General features: G+C 39.8%; 1 non-coding gene across 1 annotated transcript in view; it reads right to left on the bottom strand.

Moving 5' to 3' along the window:
- The window catches only part of LOC109560146 (uncharacterized), a 240,703-nt gene that overhangs the window by 9,761 nt on the left and 203,739 nt on the right, over positions 1-27,203 (bottom strand). Inside the window, exon 3 of the transcript XR_011567033.1 lies at positions 5,916-5,981. This is a non-coding gene — a transcript (uncharacterized protein). The remainder of the gene's footprint in view (positions 1-5,915; positions 5,982-27,203) is intronic.

The following is a 27,203-nucleotide window of genomic DNA, read 5'->3' as shown; positions in this document are numbered from 1 at the left end:
GTTTCGTCAAATCTTTAGAAAAACAACAAGGCAGAAAAGCGCATTAGAGCTTCTCTACCATCTGAGATCTTTAATTCAGCGTCTGCCATAACAAGGTGCTTGCTAATACATCTCAGGGCTGCCCTGACTTCCTCTGTGTGGGTACCAGCAGGATCAGCTGTCCATCTCAGTTATTGTTTGGGGGGAATACTTGGACACTCTTCTCTTTTGATCTTTAGCTTGTTTATTAATATAAATAAATATACAAATAAACTTTACCCCCCAAATGGTGTTTTTATTCATCCTTTTCACCCAAGTATTCTCTTGCATAAAATAAGTCATTTAATCTTCTTTCAGCTAGCCTTATTGAACCCAAGTCTCGTACCAGCTACTGCCACATTTCACTTGCTTCTGCTACCCATGTTTGAAGCCACTGACAAGTCTTCATCAGCGAATCATGCCCCCTCAGTTTCCCAGGGCAAGTTTCACTTGGGTGGAATGTATGCTAGAATTCTTAGGCCAGAAAACTTGAGATGAATTGCTGACACCATTTTTGTGGACCCAGCTGTAGCCACTAAGCCGCTTTCCTCTCCATTACTAGGGTAATTGTTAGAAACTGGGGCATGAATAACAAAGACCAGGGGAGTCATGGTCTGCTATGCAGCACCCTAGTAACAGCAAATTGGAGCTTGGTATGAGCTCTCTGGTTTCTCTCTAAAGGTATTGCTTATTTGCCCATTCTCTGTACAATGCCATACTAGCATAAGAGCCAAGTGTTAAAAATCCAGTCTGTTTCCTGGACTTAATACTCTGCCTATCTCCCAGTAAACTTCTCCCCTGGGTCTTAGGTCCTGTCACATATGGTCAGATTTCCCAGACACCAACTTGTCACTTAATTTGAGAGTGAAGGAGCACAGATTCATGGTTAAGATCAAGGAGTCAGGTTTAGAATTGTGAGTCAAACACTATTTACAAGGTCTAGAGCAACTAACCTAATCATCCGGGCCTCCATTGCCTTGTCTGAAAAACAAAGACAGTAACAGAACCCACCTTGCAGTGTTATTTTGAGGTTTGAATAACTTAATACATATAATACCAGGAATGGGAACAGTACTGGCTACTTAGAAAGAACTCCAATGTTTCCTACCTCAGGAATATTTAACTCCTGTTTTATTGCCAAAAGCTAATCAGAAGAATTGGATGTGCTTGGATATGAATCTTGTCTTTTGTCCACTTTCCCTGGTTCTTCCAACTGCTTCTCCAAGGGTAGTCTCTTTCCCTGGGTAAGTTTGCTTAAACCCTAGCACCTTCACAGGCAGTTTAGGGATATCTGGATGGCTGAAAATTCTCTACCAGTTTTGTTATATGGACAAAGCAGCCCAACAGAGGTATAGCTCTTACAACTCCTATGAATGGTAGAAGCCAGTACCATACCATTGTATTTCAACATTAAGAATAGACTTAAATGTTTCTGGATTATTTATGGCATCTGTAGAATTGAGACAGACTTAATGAAGAGAATAAAATCCTCTTTCCAGGATTCTTTGAGCTGAGAGAGAGAGGTTATGTTAATATACAGCATGATAGTATTAATCAAGTTGCCAAATAAAGGAATTATAGACTCAAAGGAAAAAAGTCCAGGAATAGCTAAGGTAAATCATCAATCTTTAAAAAGAAGTGTAATGAGGGACATTCACTCTATAGGATCCTAAAAAGTGCTATTAAACCACAGGAATAAAAATAGTACAATATTGGTAAAACAGGAACAAACAGATCAAGGGAAATTATTAGAAAGCTCAGACAAAGACCTGAATATATATGGGGAATTATTATAATATAAAATTGGCAGCGAACATTCATTGGATTATTGAAAAAGCAAGAGAGTTCCAGAACAACATCTACTTCTGCTTTATTGACTATGCCAAAGCCTTTGACTGTGTGGATCACAACACACTGTGGAAAATTCTTCAAGAGATGGGAATACCAGACCACCTGACCTGCCTCCTGAGAAATCTGTATGCAGGTCAAGAAGCAACAGTTAGAAGTGGACATGGAAAAACAGACTAGTTCCAAATAGGGAAAGATGTACGTCAAGGCTGTATATTGTCACCCTGCTTATTTAACTTATATGCAGGCAATGGCACCCCACTCCAGTACTCTTCCCTGGAAAATCCCATGGATGGAGGAGCCTGGTAAGCTGCAGGGGGTCACTACAAGTCAGACATGACTGAGCGACTTCACTTTCACTTTTCACTTTCACTCACTGGAGAAGGAAATGGCAACACACTCCAGTGTTCTTGCTTGGAGAGTGCCAGGGACAGGGGAACCCAGTGGGCTGCAGTCTGTGGGGTTGCACAGAGTCAGACACGACTGAAGTGACTTAGCAGCAGCAGCAGAGTACATCATGAGAAATGCTGGACCGGATTAAGCACAAGCTGGAATCAAGATTGCCAGGAGAAATATCAATAACATCAGATATGCAGATGACACCACCCTTATGGCAGAAAGTGAAGAAGAACTAAAGAGCCTCTTGATGAAAGTGAAAGAGGAGGGTGGAAAAGTTGGTTTAAAGCTCAACATTCAGAAAACTAAGAACATGGCATCCGGTCCCATCACTTCATGGCAAATAGATGGGGAAACCGTGGAAACAGTGACAGACTTTATTTTCTTGGGCTCGCGAACTACTGCAGATGGTGACTGCAGCCATGAAATTAAAAGACGCTTGTTCCTTAGAAGGAAAGTCATGACCAACCTAGACAGCATATTAAAAAGCAGAGACACTACTTTGCCAACAAAGGTCCATCTAATCAAAGCTATCATTTTTCCAGTAGAAAATAGAAAATTCCACCCATTTTCTCACATGTATGGATGTGAGAGTTGGACTATAAAGAAAGCTGAGTGCCGAGAATTGATGCTTTTGAACTATAGTGTTGGAGAAGACTCTTGAGAGTCCCTTGGACTACAAGGAGATCCAACCAATCCATCCCAAAGGAAATTAGTCCTGAATATTCATTGGAAGGATTGATGCTGAATCTGAAGCTCCAATACTTTGCCACCTGATGCGAAGAACTGACTCATTTGAAAAGACCTTGATGGTGGAAAAGATTAAAAGCAAGAGGAGAAGGGGACAACAGAGGATGAGATGGTTGGATGGCATCACCAACTCAATGGACATGAGTTTGAGTAAACTCCGGGAGTTAGTGATGGACAGGGAGGCCTGGTGTGCTGCCGTCCATGGGGTCACAAAGAGTCAGACATGACTGCATGACTTAACTGAATTGAAAATTTGCAGAACAAAACAATAAAGAAATAATATATTATTTAATAGAGGATGCTGGAAATCTCACTATGTATAAGAAAATGGAAATGGATTCTCCATTAATGAAAGAACCAGATGGTAACAAGTATAAAGTGAACAGAAGAAAATGTAGGCTGATATCTTCTGACCTTATGACAGAAGGATAATTCATAAATAAAAGTTAAAAAGCACAAAAATAAGGACAAATGGTGGGTTAGGTTATATCAGAAGGTTTCTATTGGATGAAGGACACGAAGAAAGAATCTAAAAATAGGGAAGGAAATATTGACAATTATTAAAACCAACAAAAAGTTAACATCTAGATTATAGAGGATCTTCTGAAAGCCAACAACAACAGCAAAAGTTCCAAGATTTTTAATGGGAAAGGATAAGAATATACAACATAAAGAAAAGAAAGAAAGAAAGAAAGTGAAGTTGCACACAGTCGTGTCAGACTCTGGGACCCCATGGACTGTAGCCTACCAGGCTCCTCTGTCCATGGGATTTTCCAGCCAAGAGAACTAGAGTGGGTTGCCATTTCCTTCTCCAGGGGATCTTCCAGATCCAGGGACCCCGCATTGTAGGTAGATGCTTTATGGTAATATACAACATACAGAAGAAGAAATTTAAAAATTTAACAAGCATACAAGGAAATGCCCAAACTCAATGGTTATCAGAAAAACATTAATAAAATGATAAGGCTATATATCTTTATCCCTACTACCTTGGCAAAAATTATGGAACAATGTAAAACAATTGTGGGGAATGTGAGAACATAGGAAACCTCTTTCTCTGTAGGAGGGAGTATTGGATGGTGCAAATATAATGAAGAGCCATCTGGCACTACCTGAAAAAGTGGGGATACACACAAGCTATTATCCAGTGATTTCTACTCTCAGAGAAATTCACAAACGAACGTAGTCCAGGTTACTCCTTGCAGCAGTTTATTTGAAGGGGAAGTTAGAGGACATCAGTGGATGAGTAGATAAAAAATAGTATGGGAGCCACCTACAGCTGCACTGTCCAAAATATAAGCTATTTGTCAGATACGGTTAATCATATTACTTATTTAAAAATTTTTACTTGATTTGAATTTAAATCAAATAGAGTTAAATAAAATTAAAAATTCAGTTCTTCAGCCACACTAACTATTCTTTAAGTGCTCAATAGCCACATGCATCCAGTGACTACTATGTTGGATAGGATACAGTAAAAACATCTCCATCATCAGAGAAAGCTGGATTCAATTGTACTGTCCTGGAGAAGTATGAAGCAATTTAAAAGAGGGGATGAAAGGTTCACGAAGTAATATAGGTGGTTCTTAAAAGCATAGTGCCTATAGAAAGGAATTTGAAACACAATTAGGTGTGTTACATAACATCATTTGTACAAATAAAAGTATGCAAAGAAAATAATAATACACATTGAGTTAAATCACTTAAATTAAAAGGCACATATTAACCCAAATTGATGGTTTCATCAAATTGATGGGACTGGAGTACAGTATAGGGATGAAAGGAAAGAAACAAACCCATCTATACAGATTTTAGAGCTGAGAGGAGTTTTAGATTATGATGTACACACCATCATTGTATTTGTCCTTCTGGGCAAGATTACAATATGAATAAAACATGATTCCTAACACCAAGGAGCATATAGTTCATTTGGGACACGACTCAAATGTTCAAAGAAAAGAGGTAAGAAAAATTAAGTGACTGTGATAAACACCTGAGAAAAAGAGGGATACAGGAATGCGAAGGTGGGAGAAATCTGGAATGATGTAGGAAAGATGTGATGCCACAGAGGGGCCTTGATGATGGTGGAGAAGAATGAGGCAATGGAACAATAGCAGGCTAGGCAGACAGAAGGAAAGGGACTAAGAAGCCATGAAGTGGAAGGAACGGAAGAAAATCAGAAAAGAGGTCAGCAAAGGAGACTGGACCACAAAGAGCTGGCCATGGCACATCCAATCCATGTAACCATATTGCATGTTTCACCTGGGAAAGTCTGAGTCATGTTCACTGTCCCAGAAAAATTACTAATGCACCTTTTTCACTCTCAAGATGACCCAGTTAGGCTATAAAATATATATAATTTAATTCTACATATAGAGAGAAATAGGCTGATAAAATTGAGAGATATTAAGGACCTTCTGGGTACATACTGATTTGATACATTATATATCCAAATAAATATTTCTGAGATGTTGTAATTAAAAGTACAGGAACAAAATTAAAAGGTGCACTTTTGGAGAAATAAGTTTTTCTGTTATCTTTAGAAATGGCGAGCTGGTCTTTGGGAAAAAGGAAAATAATTTACATAAAAAACGTTATTTGTGCTTCCAGACAATGGCCTGACTTGAAATACCTCATCAACATCTCTATAACAGAGAATTCGGTTCTAATAAAGCTGACTGGAATTTTCACCTAATACTATGAGGTTGTTAGACACTAACACTAAAGTCACTCTAGCTGGAGCAAACCTCATGGCAGGTGGTAGCAAATTAAAACTGCCACACGTATCCTGTTACATATTTGTAAGAACATGCAGGGAAAAATTCAATTAGGGAAACTCAATTACAATCAAAATGTGTTGAACATTTTGATTACTAAAAATAAGTTGCTAAAAGCACAATTACCTCAATTTTGGTTAAGAGGTCTTGCAGTTCTCCTGATTCGTTCATTGACAAAATTTTCTCAGCACCCTATTAACAAGAGAGGGTAGGGGAGAAAGAAAATCCATTTTGTTAGTATTTGAGAAAAAAAGTTCTAGACGGGAAAGTTTAACCCAGAAAATACTGAACAGGATTTTTCACTTCAGATCTGCTGCAGCTACTGCTGCTAAGTCGATTCAGTCGTGTCTGACTCTGTGCGACCCCATAGACGGCAGCCCACCAGGCTCCCCCGTCCCTGGGATTCTCCAGGCAAGAACATTGGAGTGGGTTGCCATTTCCTTCTCCAGTGCCTGAAAGTGAAAAGTGAAGTTGCTAGGTCATGTCTGACTCTTAGCGACCCCATGGACTGCAGCCTACCAGGCTCCTCTGTCCATGGGATTTTCTAGGCAAGAGTACTGGAGTGGGGTGTCATCGCCTTCTCTGTCACTTCAGATCTAAATAAACCTAAAACCAGTCTTCTCTGGAGGCTCAGTGGTAAAGAATCTGCCTGCCAGTTCAGGTGATGCAAGTTCAATCCCTAGGTCAGGAAGAGCCCCTGGAGAAGGGTATGGTCACCCACTCCATTATTCTTGCTGGGAAATTCCAAGGACAGAGGAGCCTGGCAGGCTACAGTCCATGGGGTCGCAAAAGAGTCAGACATGACTTAGCAACTAAATAATAACAATAAAACCTAGATGCAGGAAACCAAAGGAGTAGAAATTTCTCTTCACATATTCTCCCCTCTAGTAAGGCTAATGGTGGGCAAAAGGAGGATTGCCAGCAGAAGTTGAGCGATGGGAACCCACAGCTATCAGATGAAGTCCAGATATGGAAGATTCCAGCATACCCTTCAGAGTTGTTCAGGAAGCTGAAGCCAGCCACCTGGGAAAGGAAGCCTCTGAGCAAATCCCCAGCCTGGGCTACCTCTGCCTTCTTCCAGGCAGTCCTGGACCTCCCCTCCTTAGAGTCATGCATAATAGTAATAATAAAATTACTAAGCATCCACAAAAGTACCTATTGTGAGTAGACACCGACATCATCTAATTTGATGTGGTGGATTCTCATAACAGTAGAAATTGAGCCTCAGTGAGATTAAATAACAATTCCAAGGTCACCCAGAGAAAAAGCAGAGTTGGAACTAGAACACCAGCAGGGGATTTACTTGAGAGCTAATGTTTTCAACTTTTAAAATTTTACTGTGGAAAAGGAAAACAGAGGCAATGTATGCACTTTCCCACAAACCCATCGTGTCTTTTGGAACTACTCCATTTTCCTTTCCCTTCCAGCCTCTACCTACCTTTTCCCACTCTATTTCCCAACATCCAGCCATAGAGGGGAAAGAAGGAAGACATCATTATTTTCTATCAAAGACAAGACCACCTCTGCCTTTTTCACATCATATCCCTGGCAAAAAATAAGTGTTGAATCCATTTTTTATTTGAGGTAGGAAATGGCAACACACTCCAGTATTCTTGCCCAGAAAATCCCATGCACAGAGGAACCAGATGGGGCTACAGTCCATGAGGTCACAAAGAGTTGGACACAACGAGCGACTGAGAATTCATGAATGCCATTTTTGATTAATCAAGACTGCCGGAAGCCAGCATGAGGAACTCCACCCGTAGCAAAGGTCATGAGGAAGGAGGCTCGGCATACGCAAAGGCGGGATCGAGCCTCAGGAGTTCCCCTGGAAATTCTCGAGCATCTGCCCCCAAAACCAGAGTCTGCCTACTTACTGCTTTGTGCTCTCACCTACACCTCTGACTTTACGGGGACTGTCCCCCACCACCTCTCTCTGAAAAAGAGTTAAATTACAGCTCCAGTTAATGAAGTTCTTGGGTGTGATAAGAGTGTTTTAGTTCACAACTGTGAGAGGCATGAGATGTTCTAAATTGTCTAAATACAGATTCCTTTGAGCAGTTAAAAGATTGATTAGAAATTGTATTGGTGAAGGGTTTTTCACTTGTTGGGCCAATGTTTGCTGCTAAGTCTCCATATCCCTTACCTACTGTGTCCCTGGCAGTGTATTGATTAATATAATTGGTGTAAGTAGTAGCTTTAATGTTTGTAACCTTGGGCCCTTGAGTTAATTCTTTTTCTTGTTATAGCCCACCACACCTTTGCCCTGTATGAATGAAACTTTATCTAATGCTTTTGGAGGGTGGCGCCTGACTAATCACCTTTAGAGAAAAATAAGATTTCTGAAGAAAGGGTCTTAAAATGTTAACAGGCCTCCAGGCCAGAAGAGGATGCAAATCACCTAAACTTTTGCATATGATAAATTTACAGGAAGAAAGCCTGGCTTACTGCATGACTCTACCCCTTCCCCCATTATCCTCTATGCATAACTTAAGGTATAAAAACTACTTTGGGAAATAAAGTGCGGGCCTTGTTCACCGAAGCTTGGTCTCCCCATGTCGTTCTTTCTCTCACCTTCTGGCTGAATTATTCAGCCTCTTTTCTCCACTGAATTTCCTCACTGAGCTATCCTTATTTAACCACTCTTTATATCCTTAATTAACATTTAATTAAGCAATTGTTTCCTGATCCTCACCAATGCCGTCCCTGCTTCAAATTCCCTGGATCCAACGGGGTTGGATCCAACGGGGTTGGACCCCGGTACAAGACAGACAGAAATATCATCACATAAAAAAAATACTTCCTGGATTCCTGTTTGTGCTGAGCAGGGTGAAAAACACAAAGACTCATTTAAAAAATTAAAAAAGGCCCTCATGTTAGGAGATTACAATACATTTTTATGTAAACACACAACCAAGTAACCCTCAAGGAGAATGGGAGATGCCTGCTAAATGAGTGATGCAGGAAAAGGATGAACCAGGAGATCCCAGCAGGGAGAAAAGAAGATCTGCTTATGGGGAGCAGAAAAGACTTTCTGAGGTTGGTGGCATTTGATCTGGACTTTGAAGATTAGGTGAGAGCTTTTAAGACAGGCAGGAGTTTGAAGATTAGGTGAGACTTTTAAGACAGGCAGGAAACTCCACCAGGGATGTACAGGAGCCTTTAGTTTTGCATTTCATTTACTTCAGTTTATTTTATATTGGTGCTAATGGTAAAGAACCTGCCTGCCAATTCAGGAGACAGAAGATGTGAGTTTGATCCCTGGATTGGCAAGATCCCTTGGAGGAGGGCATGGTAATCCACTCCGGTATTTTTGCCTGGAGAATCCCATAAGCAGAGGAGCCTGGAGGAGCCCTGGTAGGGCAGAGAGTCAGACAAGATTGAAGTGACTTAGCACACATGCACACATATCATCTTAATCACAATCAGGAATGTCCAACAAAGCATAGTGAATGAATATATAGGGCTACGGAAAACAAATTATATTCCTTTGTTTGTCAGTGGTTTTGCCAGGAATACAGATATGACTGACTTAGAGTGAGAACAAACTAAGGAAACACCAAAACAAAACATTAAAAGCCTAAAATGTGGTGATAACTGGTGTATTTTACTTGTGCTACATTCTATTTCTTTTAGGAGTTACAGGAGACACGGGTTCTCTGCATAAACTAAAATGGGAAAAGCCTCAGGAAATTTGGTACCTGAACTAAGCATTAAGGAGAATATATCACTCATTTTTCTTCAATGAAAGAAAATGTACCCCAGGGACTACAAAACATATGAATGTACCCATGCAGCCATCATGCATCTGCTTCCCAGATCTTTCCTTATCTTAGCAAGGTGCCTTAGTCTGCTGTTTAGAATACCATGCGCAGGTCAGGAAAGGACTATCTCACTACCCTGAGATGCATGAAATTTACTCTCTGCAGCCAAATCATTCCAGCACCATCAGTACTACAGGAGCAGATTTCATGTTTCATGAGAAACTCAGGCTGTGCTCACATAAGCCATGTAATAATGAAAGGCAGGAGAGTCTATGCTCTTGGAGACATCTGCATGCCTGTAGCACAAATGGTAGACCAAGTTCTTGAGGGAGAAAAAGCTCTGCTCTCTAATAGAGACCTAGGAGCTAAGAATTTCCACCCTCCTCACTGCAGCTGCTCAATGCGGCCTCCGCCGCAGCTCCACGTGGCCGGACCTCCCCTGGTTTCCTTGGGAAGAGCCCGCTGGTCCCTGAGCTATGTATTGAGCTGTTATAACAACCAAAATTGCCTGCTTGTCCACAGGGTTCCACATCTGCACCCTCCACCTGACCTTGTCCTTGCTGAATCTAAGTGCAAGATCCTACAGGGAGGACAAAGGCATCAAATGGTGTTCTCTCTGCTCTTCAGCAGCAGCAACAGGATGGGAATCTCAGCCTCATTGGCAAAGACTATGGGCTTTCACGGTGACTCAGCAGTAAAAATTCTGCCTGCCAGTGCCTGCCAATGCAGGGAAAAATTAGATTCCTCCCAACCCGAGACTTGGGACATTTACCAGGGTAACTCCCAACCTGATATTTACCAAAGTAACTCTGTCTGCACTGCATTTACATATTCCAAAGGTCTTATTCCATACTGTTTTCCATCGAGAGCTTTCCAATTATTACTTGGCCAATAATGAAGCCCTTGTGTCCATAAAAGGGAGAGCATTTCCTTAAGCATCAGCATTCTTGGGAAATAGTCTTTTTTCCTGGCTGGTATTTGGCTAGGAATGTCACATGTGAGTTTGTTGCTTTTAAAATATAACTCCACATACAAGTCCACGCAAGTAGAAATTAAGTAATGGTTCTATTGATTGGCGCAGTTTGCCAAGACTGCCAATATACCTGTGGAAATATTTCTAGTATATTTTTCAATTAATGTAGAATCATGTTTTTTTCTGAAAATTAATATCTTCCTGAAAATAATGATTATAGTGATATGTTAAGTGGTTTACAGACACTGGCTCTTTTAATCATCGGTGTGAAGTAAGTATTATTGTCATGATTTTTGAAATGAAGACACTGAAGTGTGATGATAAGGGCAGTATCCCAGGCCTTTCTGTTAGTCAAATACAAGGCCTGGGGTACCTCCCTTATGCTCTTCATACTTTAGTTTCTTCATTTCAAAAACTGTGATAATAATACTTACTTTGATAGTTTACATATGATGATGTGGCATATGTAAAACACAAAATGATATCTATGATTGAGCCTTAAGTTTCATTCTGAGCCAGATCCTCCACTGAAACAAAGTTTCCTTAGCATAGTAGTTTACACAATGCAATGCCTTACATAAGATTTTAGAAGAATTGGCTGATACAATAAATAACCCTTGCCTTTTTATTAACTATAAAACACTAGTATTTGTTTTTGTTATTGTTTAGACCCTAAGTCTTTGTGACCGCATAGACTGTAGGCTGCCAGGCTCCTCTATCCATAGGAGTTCCCAGGCAAGAATACTGGAGTGGATTGCCATTTCCTTCTCAGGGATCTTCCAGACTCAGGGATCAAACTCAGATCTCCTGCATTTGCAGGTATTGGCAGGTAGATTCTTCACCACTGAGCCACCAGAGAAGCCCATAGTCTCCAGGTCAATACAGAAATGGCTCTTGAACCAAACAATATATGATTTCATCTCTCCTGCTTTTCAGGTTCCTTTTCCCTCTCTAATGCCTCCCTGCACTTATTTCTCTCCCCATATTTTATTATATCTTTGAGTAACTGGGATGAAACCCAACATCCTTAGCACCATCTACAAAGGCCTTCACTATCTTTTTGGACCAACCTTTCCAGCCCTGTGCTCTAATACCATATGCTGATACTCTGAATTTCTCCCATTTTCCTGGACACACTGCATCCTTGCATAATATAATATACCTTTGCTCATGTTCCATCCTTTTGCCCAAAGTTTCTCCTATCCTCACCATCCTCTTCTGGGAAACTCCTGTACATCCTTTCAAACCCAGTGGAAATGTTACCTTCTCAATGAAATGTCTTTGATTTTCTAAGACAAAAATCAGTCCTTCCCACCTCTGTGCTGTTAGACCACACTGTGTCCCACTGCACAGCAATCCTAGTGGTGATGACAGGGGCTACAACTTCTTCAAGGACCACCACTTTGTGGGGTGCACTATACACACTCATTAAATATTTGCTAGATTTATGTCTTCTATCTTTTTGTAGTAAATGCAGTAATAAACTCCAAATGGCAGTTTCTTATAATAATTGCCACTTAAAAAGGAAAATAAACAAGGTCATGAATCAACATGTACCTTGGTGGAGGTAAACTTGCAAGGGATCAAAACAGAAAGACAGATACCTAGAGTAGACAGAGGGATGAAGACAATGCAAATGATTTCCTCTAGTTACCACTTCTCTCATCTGGGCACATGATAGGAAGCAAAGAACAAACCACTGGCAGTTGACTTCTGATGAAGCCCAGGAGGCTAGGACTGTCAAGTCCTGGCTGCTAAAGGATCCTTCGGCTGTGCAATCAGGAGAGCAGATGGCAGAGCTGGTGTTTAAGCAACTCAACTACTACGCAGCAGGATGCCTGCCATAGGATGTGTTCAACAAATGTGTATTGTTATGGTTGCCATGTGGCCCAGAATGGAAGGTTACATCCACCCTGGAGATAGGCCACCTGAGCCCAGCTGACAAAGGCAGGATTGACTTTAGGAATTAGCTTTGGATCGTCTCCAGCACATGAGCAAACTCCACCGAGGCCCTGGTATTCTACACGAAACACTTAGACTTGGAAAATGTTCAAAACAGCTGAAGCAGTATCCCACCAGTGTCTAAAAAAACCAGTAAAGGCTCCTGTGGATAATTTCATTCTAAAAAGCACAGTATTCCTCTGTCCCTGGCAGGGAGAAGTAAGCATAAAATTAAACTAGCTGACTTGTTTTGTGCAATTATATAACACAGACTTTTAGTGTTAGAAAATACCTGCCGAAGACTGATTTTAGTTTTATGTAATTAATTTTTTCAGTGTGGTTCTAAAGAACAAAACTTCCTATGGAGGTTAATCTTGATTGTTTTTTATAGTAAATCCATATCATCAAAATAGATGTTCTTAACAATGTGTATTATTGTCTTTCTTATGGAAGAAGGCCACCTCTCCTTTTGCTTTAATATTAATATCAAATCATATAAAAGTGACACCAAGTTACCAAGCTAAAAGAAAACAGTATTGAGGGTTGAGCAGAATAAGCCAGAAGACTGCATTATTTAATAGATTCAGATTGTCACCTACTGTGTCACAAAATTTTCGCCTCGTAAAGTGAATTTTAGAATACAATGATTAAGCTCACAAAGTTTTTTCTTTTTAACTGAGATATAATTGACATATAACATCTAACTATTTTCAGGTGTATAACATTATGATTTGGTATTTGTATATACTGTGAAATGATCACTATAAGAAGTCCAGTTAACACCCATCATCATACATAGCTACAATATTTTTTCTTGTGATCAGAACTTTTCAGATATGCTCTCTTAGCAATTTTCAAATATTCAGTATAGTAAGTACTATTAACAACAGTTACCATTCTGTACATAATATCACATAACCTATTTGTTTTATAACTGGAAATTTGTACCTTTTGACTCCTCTTCACCCATTTTATTTCTGCCCACTATACCTTTGGCAAACATCCATCTGTTCTCTGTATCTATGACTTCGGGGGATTCTTTTTTTTTTAATTTGTCTTGTAGGGGTTAGATTCCACATATAAGTGAGATCATATTGTAGCTTCCTTTCTCTGACTTATTTCACTTAGCATAATGCCATAAAGGACCATCCATGAGATCACAAATGGCAAGATTTCCTTCATTTTTATGGTTGAAAAACATATATGTGTCTTATTTTCTTTAACCACTTATCAATTGATGGGCAGTTAGGTTGTTCTGTATCTTGGCTATTGTAAATAATGCAGAAATGAACACTGAGAGTGCATATATATTTGGGGTTAGTGTTTTTGTTTTCTTCAGATAAATGCCCAGCAGTGGAATTGCTGGACTGTTTGGTAGTTCTATTTTTAGGTTTTTAAGGAACACCCATACCATTTTGCACAGTGGCTGCACCAATTTGTATTTTCGCCAATAGTGTACAAGGTTGCCTTTTCTTCACATCCTTGCCAACACTTGTCATTTCTTGTCTTTCTGATGACAGTCATTCTAACAGGTGTGAGGTGATGTCTCATGGTTTTGACTTGCATTTTCTTGAGGATTACGGACACTGAGTACCTTTTTATATACTTGTTGGCCATCTGTAAGTCTTATTTGGAAAAATGTTCATTCAGATCCTCTGCCCATTTTTTAATTGCACTATTTGCCTTTTCACTATTGAATTTATATTTTGAATATTAACCCCTTATTAGATGTATGATTTGCAAATATTTCCTCCCATTCTGAAGGTTGACTTTTCATTCTGTAGATGGATTCCCTTGCCGTGCAAAAGCTTTTTAGTTTGAGGTAGTCCAACTTGTCTATTTTTACAATCAAAGGATTTTTTAATAAGATGCCAGATTAAATCCCAGTGTCTCCACTTACAAATTAACTTGGACAAAAACCCTTTAAGACTCAGTTTCCTTATTTGTAAATTGTGTATAATAATGTGTACAGTGTTGTTGGAAAGATGGCATGAAATGATATGAGTCTAGAACTTTGTATAATGCATGATAGGAATTCAATAAATAGTAGTCATTTACTTGTTCATTATTATTATTATTCTTGAACTCCCCAAGGACATTTATAAGCTAGAATCGATTTCAAGCTCTCGAAATCTGGTTCACAAACATTTTCCATCCACATTCAATAAATAATAAAAGGTACATGCAAATCAACAAGAGTCTCACAATTGTTTTGGGGTAATGCCACCATAAAGGGACTGTAATAAAAGGGGGGGGTTAAATAAAACAGTGGGATGAAAAACTCATTTGTGTAACCTATTGAAAGGTGACATACTTGAGGACTTTCCAGACAATAAAAGTTCTTAGCTAAGTTGTAGAATGGCTAAAGTATTCTTTATTACGGGAGATTTAGCAAGCTTTCAACTAGGACTCTGAGGAGTCAAAAAGGGACAGTTAGTGAAAAACTTTGTTGATGAAAATTGAGTTGATTATTTTTCTGGGACACATGGATATTTAATTACTCAGCAGGAAAAATATTTGAGAAAGACTCATATGGTGAGAATAATTGAGAAATATAATTAGTTGATCAAAATGTCAGTTAAAATTTCATCAATAGGAGGGAGCTCCTACTTGAATGGGGTTTAACCCAGATGGGATCCAAGGATATTTAAACACAGATGGGTTAACTGAAGAATCATCACTGCAGCAGTCAATGAAAATTACTTTATTTTGTCATTACTGCCTTAGTAAATTTGAGCAAACTCCAGGAGACAGTGGAGGACAGAGGAGCCTAGAGTGCTGCAGTCCAGGGGGTCGCAGAGAATTGGACAAGACTTAGCGACTGAACAACAGCAACATAGTAAAATGATCAAAAGATCAAAGCACCACTCCCACCTAGCTGCTACCTAGAAAGACATCGCTGTAGTGAAATTCATGCTCATGAAATAAAGGAGCTATACTATTTTTTATAAAGTTCTACCATGTAAAAGGGTCATGGGTTATCTAATATTTTTGTTTGTTTAATTTATGAGAATAAACCCAATAAATGCAACTTTCAGGATCCCAGAAGGAAACTTGGATGTACAAACAATTTAGCTGAAGAGCATTTAATGAGGGACCCATTTACAGAAGTATGAACAGCATTAAGTAAACCAACAGGCTTGATGAAGCACCCAAGTGCTGGCAAAAAGAGGAAGCTGTTACTACGTTTGAGTTTAATGTATACAATTCAGTTCAGTTCAGTCGCTCAGTCGTGTCCGACTCTTTGCGACCCCATGAATCGCAGCAGGCCAGGCCTCCCTGTCCATCACCAACTCCTGGAGTTCACCCAAACTCCTGTCCATCTAGTCAATGATGCCATCTAGCCATCTCATCCTCTGTCGTCCCCTTCTCCTCTTGCCTCCAATCCCTCCCAGCATCAGAGTCTTCCAAAGAGTCAACTCTTCACATGAGGTGGCCAAAATACTGGAGTTTCAGCTTTAGCACCAGTCCTTCCAAGGAACACCCAGGACTGATCTCCTTCAGAGTGGACTGGTTGGATCTCCTTGCAGTCCAAGGGACTCTCAAGAGTCTTCTCCAACACCACAGTTCAAAAGCATCAATTCTTTGGTGCTCAGCTTTCTTCACAGTCCAACTTTCACATCCGTACATGACCACAGGAAAAACCATAGCCTTGACTAGACAGACCTTTGTTGGCAAAGTAATGTCTCTGCTTTTTAATATGCTATCTAGGTTGGTCATAACTTTCCTTCCAAGGAGTAAGTGTCTTTTAATTTCATGGCTGCAGTCACCATCTGTAGTGATTTTGGAGCCCCCAAAATAAAGTCTGACACTGTTTCCACTGTTTCCCCATCTATTTCCCATGAAGTGATGGGACCAGATGCCATAATCTTCGTTTTCTGAATGTTGAGCTTTAAGCCAACTTAATGAATACAGAGCCCAACAAAAGATGTAGTCGTGGGAAAGGGACCACAGAGGAATTCAAGGTCTGCCTGAGGTGCACCTCAGAATGAAGGGAGCAGAGAAAATAAATACTGCAGTTTCCTGCCTCCCTCAGATTTCCTGCTCTAGTCTCCTTCTGACTGATGTCAGAGGGCAAAGCACTTGAAATCAGACACTCAAGGCATTTGAGTGGTGCAGTTGGTTAAGTTTGCCCACAGCAGACCAGAGAAGGAGAGAATGAATCTGGAAAGAAAAACAGAAAGTAATGAACCCAAGCAGCCACAAATCAGATGATTCCTTTCATTCTATTAGGAGTCCATTTATTATGTATCTTCAGAACAAGAGAATAAGGATGATGGTAATCCTCCTTTAATCCTAAGGGGAAGGAAATCATACCAGTAACAAGATCTACTGAGAAGGTTGTAGCACTGGGGTTAAACTGGTGGGCTCAGCCACACATTAAATCCTGTCTTGGCTACTTACGTGCTGTGTGAGTTTGGGCAGTTAATCCCTCCAAACATCAGCCTTCTCAGCTATAAAATGAAGAGAAAAATAACTCTATCATGCAGAGTTGTAAGAAATAAATGAGATAATGCCTCTTATGTGTTTAGCATGGCTTCCCTGGTCTCTCAGACAGTAAAGAATCCACCTGCAATTCAGGAGACCCAGTTTCGATCCCTGGGCTGGAAGATCCCCAGGAGAAGGGAATGGCAACCCACTCCACTATTCTTGCCTGGGAAATCCCATGAACAGAGGAGCCTGGCGGCTACAGTTCATGGGGGGTCACAGTCAGACACAACTGAGCAACTAAACAGGCACACATAGAGCCTTGGAAATTAAAATATGTGTTTCTTCTTGTTTTCAGCAAACTTGTATAAGTCATGGATGTTTCATTTAGCTTAATTTCAGAAATGGCATTTGGAAAGACATTGTCAGTTGCTTTCTTTTCTGAAATCAACTGCAGTGACCTTCTCACAGTGGGACTATCTTCCATCTATAATAGTATGGGGAGAATACTAATTACCTCTGCTCCACTGTTATTATCCATGCTCCAGTCTCCTTTGTAGTTAGAAAATCCTCTGAGACCTCTTTGGGCAGAGCATACAGTGAGAGCCTATTTTTCTCAGCCTCTGTGTGGTTAGATGCAGCCATACGACTAAGTCCTTGCCAGTGAGATGTGAGCAGAAGTAATGCAAGCTGCTCCCAAGCCACACTTTTAAATTAGGCAGATTCTCTTATATTTTCTCTTTTAAATAAGCTGGGAACCATGGAGTGAGGCTCACCCTGAAGGGAGGTGCAGTAATTTAGAAGAATCACTTATGGAAAAGAGACAGTCTGTACCCCTGCACTACCTCCAACTCAGACTTCTTTGAGAGACAAATATACATCGTCTACCTTGTTTATAAGAATAACCTATGCATGATTTGGGCTTCCCAAGTGGCACTAGTGGTAACCTGCCTGCCAGTTCAGGAGATGTAAGAGACACAGGTTCGATCACTGGATCAAGAAGATCCCCTGGAGAAGGGCACGGCAATACACTCCAGTGTTCTTGCCTGGAGAATCCAATGGACAGAGGAGCCTGGCAGGCTATAGTCCATGAGGCCACAAAGAGTTGAACACTACTGCAGTGACTTAGCACGCAAACACATGCATGATTCACATAGATGATTGAAAAATATGTATATAGACTGATATAGACATATAGATATGTATGCATATATAAGTATAGATGTGCTTATATATATATAGAGAGAGAGAGAGAGAGAGAGAGATTTATGTTGAGATAACGTAGAGATAGAGACAAAGAGATAGGATGAGTAAGACATCAGAGGGAGTGACTTAGAAACCAGCACAAATTCTTGGGTACTGCCCAAAACTTAAGTTATTTTTGTTGTTGTTGCTTTTAGCTACAAGATTTAGGGGAAAAGTAAAATAGAGTGACAATAATAACCTTGTTCAGAGAGAATTCTTATAGCTATTTTTAGGCTCTTTTCCTCCACTTTACCAGGGGCTTTTCTTGCCAGGACTATCTCCCGTTCCAGAAAAGCAAATCAAGGCACTGATTTTGAAGGCAAGTTCAAGAAGGATGAATCAACTCAGGTCTCTAAATCAGGACTGAGAACAAAGCTTGGTACTCCTTTCTCATCTTCTTTTGTTCTGGCCTCTCTGACCTCCAAAGAAACCTAGCTTACAATTTTCTCAGAGTACAAGGCTTCTGTGATTCATCTCCTGGCTGTTTCAGTGGGTAGGACAATGCCAGGAGGGCAGTTCTCAAGGGATGTGGGAGGAAGGAGTTAGAGCAGTGACACCGTAGCAGAGCCTAGGAGAAGCCTCTCCTCTAAGCAGAAGCTTAATGAACATGTGCTCTGCAAGCATCACTTTTTTAATCTGCACTGCTTCCCTGCAAGCTGTCTTTTAAAATCCTAGTTGTAAAAATAGAGAACATAAGACTCAAAGGAATTGTAAAAGTATTATGAGTACCTGTTCAAGGTCACTCTACAGCTAACAGTTGGCAAGGTCAGGATTGCAATCTAAATCTCTGTGTGTTGGCGGCTCAGTCATGTCCAACTCTTTGCAACCCCATGGACTGTAGCCTGCCAGTCTCCTCTGTCCATGGGATTCTCCAGGCAAGAATACTGGAGCGGGTAGCCATTCCCTCCTATATTTTCCAAACCCAGGGATCAAAACTGAGTCTCTTGCATTGCTGGCAGAATATTTACCATCTGAGCCACCAGGAAAGCTCTAATCTAAGTCTACCTGGCTCCAAAGTCTATGCTTTTCTTCAACAAACTTCACTTTTTTCACTTATAAATATATACATATATATGTTTTAAAAATAATACCTATCTTTAAGGGATACTATGAGGATAAAGCATGATAGTAACACATGTTGTTACTGTTTAATACAGAACATAGAAAGTGGTTAATAATAATATCTGTTAATATACTTGCTATTACTACTATTATTGCACTAAAACACTATAAAAGCAGTATATGATAAATTTTGTCTAATGTTAACTGATAGTAGATAGTAAAGAACATAGATTTTAGACCTTGTCATTTCTTAAGTCTCATGGAGTGTTTCAGCATCTCATTATGCCCTCAGTGCAGGCAAACTTATGCTGTAAATTTCTGACCTGTGCATCTCTATTTCCTTCCTGTGAAGCACAAAAGCAAATAGATGGAAACAGAGGTTATTTGTTAATGGACCTAGGCTCTCGGGACTGTTTCAGGGACTCTAGAGAGTAAATATATAGTCTCTTGTTTAAAAGGTGGGCTAATCCATGAAATGATCATTTATCTTCCACCCATTTAATAAGGCAAAGTACAGTCACAGATAAAAGATAATATACTAAATAATAAGATAAAATAAATTAAGAGAAATGAAAGCATACCTAAAACAGTAAAAGGTAAAATTTAAAAGCAGATTCCAAGAATAAAAAGAAGTTTAATGTAATCAATGAAAACTAGATGAAACTAAGCAAATAAAAACTAGGAAAGATATACTAGTGAAGTAAAATAATATAACCAAAGTCACAGTAGACTAAGAAAAGTAAGATAAAGAGAGCCCAGAAACATTTTAAAAATAAAACAAAAAAAAAAGAAAATACAAAATTAACCAGTTAAGACATTATGAGGTGTGAAAATAATGTCAAGGAATTTTATTAGAATGTATAAATGAGGCTGCTTCTAAGACCCAAAGCATAAATCCTCATATGGAAACTATCCAGGCCTTTAAGGCCACTTACTTAGTTACTAAACTATAAATGACATCACCAAGTAGACAGGTACTCAAATCAACATTCTAGCAGTTGATCTTGACTCCTTACTCATCACCCCACATCCAAGCAATCAAGAAGTGCTATTTATTCACCTACAATGTTTATTTTGAAACCATCCATTTCTCGTCACTTCTATTGCTAACATTCTGTTTCAAAGGTCCACTATTTCTGAGGTTTTATTCATGCTCGCCATCAATCTCTACTCCACGCAGAGACCAGAATAACCTTTTACAAAGCCAGAATGGTCACCTCATTTGCCATTCCCCTCATTAAAAACATTGAATACTTTTGTCTTCCATTTATACCAGAGGCCAGACCTCTTACCATAATCTATAGGATCCTGTGCAGCATGTCTCCTTCTAATTCTCTAAGCTACTTTCACAGCCTCACTTCTGTGTCAAGCTCATGATCTTCCCATTGGTTTTCCCTTTAATTTTCTTACAGCACCCAAAACATGCCAGTTCTTTCCTGCCTTAGAGCATCAGCACCTGCTTGAGTGCACAAAAGCTCTACCATCAGAATTCACAGCTCCCAGGGTGGCTTTTATGGCGGCCTCATTGTAATGTTCCAAGTCTTAGCTTCAAGTCTCAGATCCTAAAACAGACCTCCTCTGATCACCCAAATTAAATAAACCCTTTTTCTAATTACTCTCAATCTTAGACCCTGTTAACTTCATAGTAATTTTCTATCTGTAATTTAGCACATGTTCCTAATATTTGCCTGTTCCTCTCCCCCAGTAGAATGTAAGCTCCATGAGACAGGACAACATCTATGTAATTCAACATTGTATATAACTGGCACTTGGCATGGAGCCAGACACATCTGCATGTCTCCTAAATACTTCTGAATGAAATTTCATGCTGTGGGCTTCCTTTTCAAAACTTTGGCCTCCCTGATAGACAAAAATCCTTCACATCAGAACCAAGGAACAGAAAGCAACATGCTACGTCCTGGTGCCCTTCCCCATATCTGGCTTCTCATGCCCCAAGTGTACTGTCTCCCACAGATATTAGTGTAGGATAACTCAGTGCAGCAAGAGGAAATACTGCAGGCTGGCTCCTTAAAGCCTGTAATTTGCAATCTGGTCACAGTCTCCCTTCCTGCAGCGATTCTTTGTTCTTGAACAACATAAGGTTGAACAACAGGGCATTGCCATTAGTGCTACTTATTATGGTTCAACATAATAAACACACACTGGTCCACAGAAAAGAGGACATATAATTAAAGCTAAAGAATGTGCTACAGATAATAAAATGGACCCAACCAATCTCTCAAAGGTTATTGCAAAATAAAAATATATTTTTAAATTAAAGTTTTTAAGTAAATTAGGATTAAATTTTTTAAATTAACTGAATTAAAGAAAATATCTCAGAGACTAAACTGTCACTCAATACAGGTCTCATTTACATCAGAGCATAAGTACCAGTACCTTTATTTCCTGTGAGACCAAAATAAACTATCATCTCTTTGCTCCTGGTATTTACAAGAAGGATTACAGAGGACAGGAAACAGGAAAAAGCATAGCATTGGTTCCAGTAGGCTGGCAGTGAGGGACAAAATCAGCTAAAATATAAGAAGGATATTCAACACAAGCCCAAACAATTACAAGCAAACCATTCAGAAGTTTTCAGCAAGATACATATACTGCTAAGAGTCTACATTTTGAAGAGTAAAAATAAATAGATTTCTTCTCCAGAAAAACTCCACATAAATTGAGATATCTCTCCTCACAGTGCAAAATAAATAACTGTCACTATTCTTGCTTCCCTGGTGGCTCAGAGGTTAAAGCATCTGCCTCCAATGCAGGTTACCCGGGTTCGATCCCTGGGTCAGGAACATCCCCTGGAGAAGGTAATGGTAACCCACTCCAGTATTCTTGCCTGGAGAATCCCATGGACGGAGAAGCCTGGTAGGCTACAGTCCACGGGGTTGCAAAGAGTCAGACACAACTGAGCGACTTCACCTTCACCTTCATTCCTGACATCAGTGCTTTAAACTGGATCCTTTTCAAGAGTCAAAAACTCAATGAAGGGAATAAGCTGCACCCTTTGCAAAGTCTAGCATCAAGCTTCATGTCAAACTATCCTCCACTGAGTCCTGATGCTCCTTAGCCCTTGCTCAAGGTGAATTCAGAAAAAAGCTATAAGCAAGACAACTTTATTTGGGGCAAGCAAAAGGAACAAAGTAGAGTCTCATTGCAAATGCAGTTGACAGATGACCAAAGAAGGTAACTTTGAAGGTATTATAAAGGTATCAGTAATCTCTGAGAAAGATGCAGGAATTAAATTGTAGAAGGAAAGAAATGCTTATAGCTATACACACTGTCCCTAGTATATGACTGGAAAAAGTATGAACTGATAATATAGTCTTCACCCTTTCCCCAACATGTTTTGGTAATAACCCAATCAGCATAGGCTGATACATCACAACAGGTTAAAAAAATGTACATTAAATAGAAGTTAATCTCCAGCAACCATCTGATATCCAACAATCTTAGGAATTCAGTGGGCTTGTTGTTTACTAACTGATGCTTACAAACCAATAAGCCAACCATATACTCTGGACTGGTTTAAGAGTTTGCTGCTTAGCAGTTAGTGAATTGATGCTATTCTCTTAATTCAGTGTAGGATGATTTTATACAAACTTTTAAATTTTCTAGCAATTGCTCCAAGCAAGATACCTTTTAAGGGTTAAAGCTGTTTTGGGGAGAAGTCCCAATTTGGGGGTATCTTGAGGGAAAAAAGTGGGCCTGGGGCTAGGATAGGAGTAGAAGCTCAGAAGGAGAACAGGAGAATGGCTTCACTGCTGTATAGGAAACAAAGAATCGCTTTCCTTTCAAAGAAAGGGGCGAGGACATTTAGGTTGCTTTCAGGTCTTGGTGATTATAAATACTGCTGCAATGAGCACTGGGGTGTATGTATCTTTTGGAATATGGTTTTCTCCAGATATATGACCAGAAATGGGATTGCAGGATCATAGGGTAGCTCTACTTTTAGTATTTTAAAAAACCTCCATACAGAACAGGCTGCACCAATTTAAATTTCACTAACAGTGTAGAAGGCAATGGCACCCCACTCCAGTACTCTTGCCTGGAAAATCCCATGGACGGAGGAGCCTGGTGGGCTGCAGTCCATGGGGTCGCTAAGAGTCAGGCATGACTGAGCGATTTCACTTTCACTTTTCACTTTCATGCATTGGAAAAGGAAATGGCAACCCACTCCAGTGTTCTTGCCTGGAGAATCCCAGGGACGGGGGAGCCTGGTGGGCTGCCGTCTATGGGGTCGCACAGAGTCAGACACGACTGAAGCGACTTAGCAGCAGCAACAGTGTAGAAGGGTTCCCTTTTCTCTACATCCTCTCCATTCATTGTTTGTAGGTTTTTTTGATGATGGCTATTCTGACCTATGTGAGGTGATATGTCATTGTGGTTTTGAGTTGTATTTCTCTAATAATTTAATGATGTTGAGCATCTTTTCATGTGTTTTTTAACCATCTAGGTGTACATCATGAGAAATGCTGGACTGGAAGAAGCACAAGCTGGAATCAAGATTGCTGGGAGAAATATCAAGAATCTCAGATATGCAGATGACACCACCCTTATGGCAGAAAGTGAAGAGGAACTAAAAAGCCTCTTGATGAAAGTGAAAGAGGAGAGTGAAAAAGTTGGCTTAAAGCTCAACATTCAGAAAACGAAGATCATGGCATCTGGTCCCATCACTTCATGGGAAATAGATGGGGAAACAGTGTAAACAGTGTCAGACTTTATTTTGGGGGGGGGGCTCCAAAATCACTGCAGATGGCAACTGCAGCCATGACATTAAAAGATGCTTACTCTTTGGAAGGAAAGTTATGACCAACCTAGATAGCATATTCAAAAGCAGAGACATTACTGTGCCAACAAAGGTCCGTCTAGTCAAGGCTATGGTTTTACCTGTGGTCATGTATGAATGTGAGAGTTGGACTATGAAGAAGGCTGAGCGCCAAAGAATTAATGCTTTTGAACTGTGGTGTTGGAGAAGACTCTTGAGAGTCCCTTGGACTGCAAGGAGATCCAACCACTCCATTCTGAAGGAGATCAGCCCTGGGATTTCTTTGGAAGGAATGATGCTAAAGCTGAAACTCCAGTACTTTGGCCACCTCATGCAAAAAGTTGACTCATTGGAAAAGACTCTGATGCTGGGAGGGATTGGGGGCAGGAGGAGAAGGGGACGACAGAGGATGAGATGGCTGGATGGCATCACTGACTCAACGGACATGAGTCTGAGTGAACTCCGGGAGTTGGGGATGGACAGGGAGGCCTGGCCTGCTGCGATTCATGGGGTCGCAAAGAGTCGAACGCGACTGAGCGACTGAACTGAACTGAGGTATCTTCTTTGGGGGCCTTCCCAGGTGTCTCAATAGTAAAGAATCTGCCTGCCAATGCAGGAGACACAGGAGACCCCAATTCAATCTCTGGATTGGGAAGATCCCTGGAGGAGGAAATGGCTACCCACTCAGTATTATTGCCTGGAATATTCCATTGACAGAGGAGCTTGGAGGACTATAGTTCAGGGGTCGCGAAGAGTCGGACATGACTGAACAACTGAACGCATGTTTTCTTTGGAAAAATGTCTATTTAGATCTTCTGCTTATTTCTTGACTTTTTTTTTTTTTTTTTAATTGAGCTGCATGAGCTGTTTGTATATTTTGGAGATTAATCCCTTGTTGATTGCTTCATTTTCAAATATTTTCTCCCATTCTAATCTTTTCGTTTTGTTTACAGCTTCCTTTGTTGTGCAAAGGAATTTAAAAAGGTATATGTGCCCAAAATCTACTAATTTGCTAAGCATTTTTAAAGCATTTTTTAAGCCAGTTTGTAAAATTTTCTTTGCAACATACAAAACTGAACCAATGACTACAGGTAAGAAAAATAAAAGTGAAAAATATTTTTCTTCAGTTTAAATTTACATTTTCAGAGGTAATTATTTCTTTTCTGCCTTATGAAAAAGTCAGGAAGCACCTGTAATGTTTAGAACAAATGATTTCCTTTTGGGAAATGTTATAAATGTGGGATTCAAGTTTGTCTTGTTGCAGATTCTGTGGTTTTTCTATTTCTTTTTAAGAACATGAAGAGATTCTTTTTTTTTTTTCTTATAAGACCTCTGATGAATTTATATTCAGTCATTTGTATTTTTAAAACTTATCATTAACTAGCAGTTCTGTAATATATTGTCTTCAGACTGTGATTTTCATATTTTCCACTTTTTGAGACAGATTGAATTGGTCCTTGGCTCTACTTAGTTATATGTACATGGAGCATATTGATTATGAAAAACATATGGAGCTCTCTACTGATGAGGTTGAAGTTTCAGTATACATACCTTTCAAGTTTCTTTCTATACTAATAAAAGAAAGGAATCTTTCAATCAATAAAAATATGACTAGAAAGGGAATGGAGGAATTTGGCAATTTTTTATGCAAAGTACAGCAGAGTGATAGAAAGCATAATCAAGCTTGGTAGCTGGGAGTACAGACTCTGAATTTAGAAAGCCTTGTCTAGGAGTACAAAATGAAGTAGGGCAAAGGCTAATAGAGTCTTGTCAAGAGAATATACTGGTCACAGCAAACACAGTCTTCCACCAACACAAGAGATGACTCTACACACGGACATCACCAGGTGGTCAATACTGAAATCGGACTGATTGCATTCTTTGCACCCAAAGATGCAAAGAATGGCTCTACAGAGTGAGCAAAAACAAGACCAGAAGCTGCCTGTGGCTCAGATCATGAACTCCTTGTTGCAAAATTCAGACTTAAATTGAAATAAGTAGGGAAAACCACTAGACCATTCAAGTATGACCTAAATCTAATCCCTTATGATTATACAATGGAAGTGACAAACGGATTTAAGAGATTAAATCTGACAGAGTGCCTGAAGAACTATGGATGGAGATTCATGACACTGTACAGGAGGCAGAGCTCAAGACCATCTCCAAGAAAAAGAAATGTAAAAAGGCAAAATGGTTGTCTGAGGAGGACTTACAAATAGCTGAGAAAAGAAGAGAAGCTAAAGGCAAAGGAGAAAAGAAAAGATATATCCATTTGAATGCAGAGTTCCAAAGAATAGCAAGGAGAGATAAGAAAGCCTTCCTCAGTGATCAATGCAAAGAAATAGAGGAAAACAATAGAATGGAAAAGGCTAGAGATCTCTTCAAGAAAATTAGAGATACCAAGGGAACATTCCATGCAAAGATGGGCACAATAAAGGACAGAAAAATGTATGGACCTAACTGAAGCAGAGATATTAAGAAGAGGTGGCAAGAATACACATAAAACTATACAAAAACATCTTCATGACCCAGACAATCAAGATGGTATGATCACTTACCTAGAGTCAGACATCCTGGAATGTGAAGTCAAGTGGGCCTTAGGAAGCATCACTATGAACAAAGCTAGTGGAGGAGGTGGAATTCCAGTTGAGCTATTTCAAATCTAAAAGATGATGCTGTGAAAGTGCTGCACTCAATATGCCAGCAAATCTGGAAAACTCAGCAGTGGCCACAGGACTGGAAAAGGTCAGTTTTCATTCCAATCCCAAAGAAAGGCAATGCCAAAGAATGTTCAAACTATCGCACAATTGCACTCATCTCACAGGCTAGCAAAGTAATGCTCAAAATTCTCCAAGCAAGGCTTCAACAGTACATGAACTGAGAAATTCCAGATGTTCAAGCTGGATTTTGAAAAGGCAGAGGAACCACAGATCAGATTGCCAACATCTGCTGGATCATCAAAAAAGCAAGAGAGTTCCAGAAAAACACCTACTTCTGCCTTATTGACTACATCAAAGCCTTTGACTGTGTGGATCACAATAAACTGTGAAAAATTCTGAAAGAGATGGGAATACCAGACCACCTTATCTATCTCCTGAGAAATCTGTATGCAGGTCAAGAAGCAACAGTTAGAAGTAGACATGGAACAACAGACTAGTTCCAAATTGGGAAAAGAATACTTCAAGGCTGGATATTGTCACCCACTTATTTAACTTGTATGCAGA

The sequence above is a fragment of the Bos indicus genome, chromosome 6 (genome assembly GCF_029378745.1).
Source record: "Bos indicus isolate NIAB-ARS_2022 breed Sahiwal x Tharparkar chromosome 6, NIAB-ARS_B.indTharparkar_mat_pri_1.0, whole genome shotgun sequence".
NCBI classification, from domain to species: Eukaryota; Metazoa; Chordata; class Mammalia; order Artiodactyla; family Bovidae; genus Bos; species Bos indicus.
This window is presented reverse-complemented; position numbering and strand designations above follow the sequence as displayed.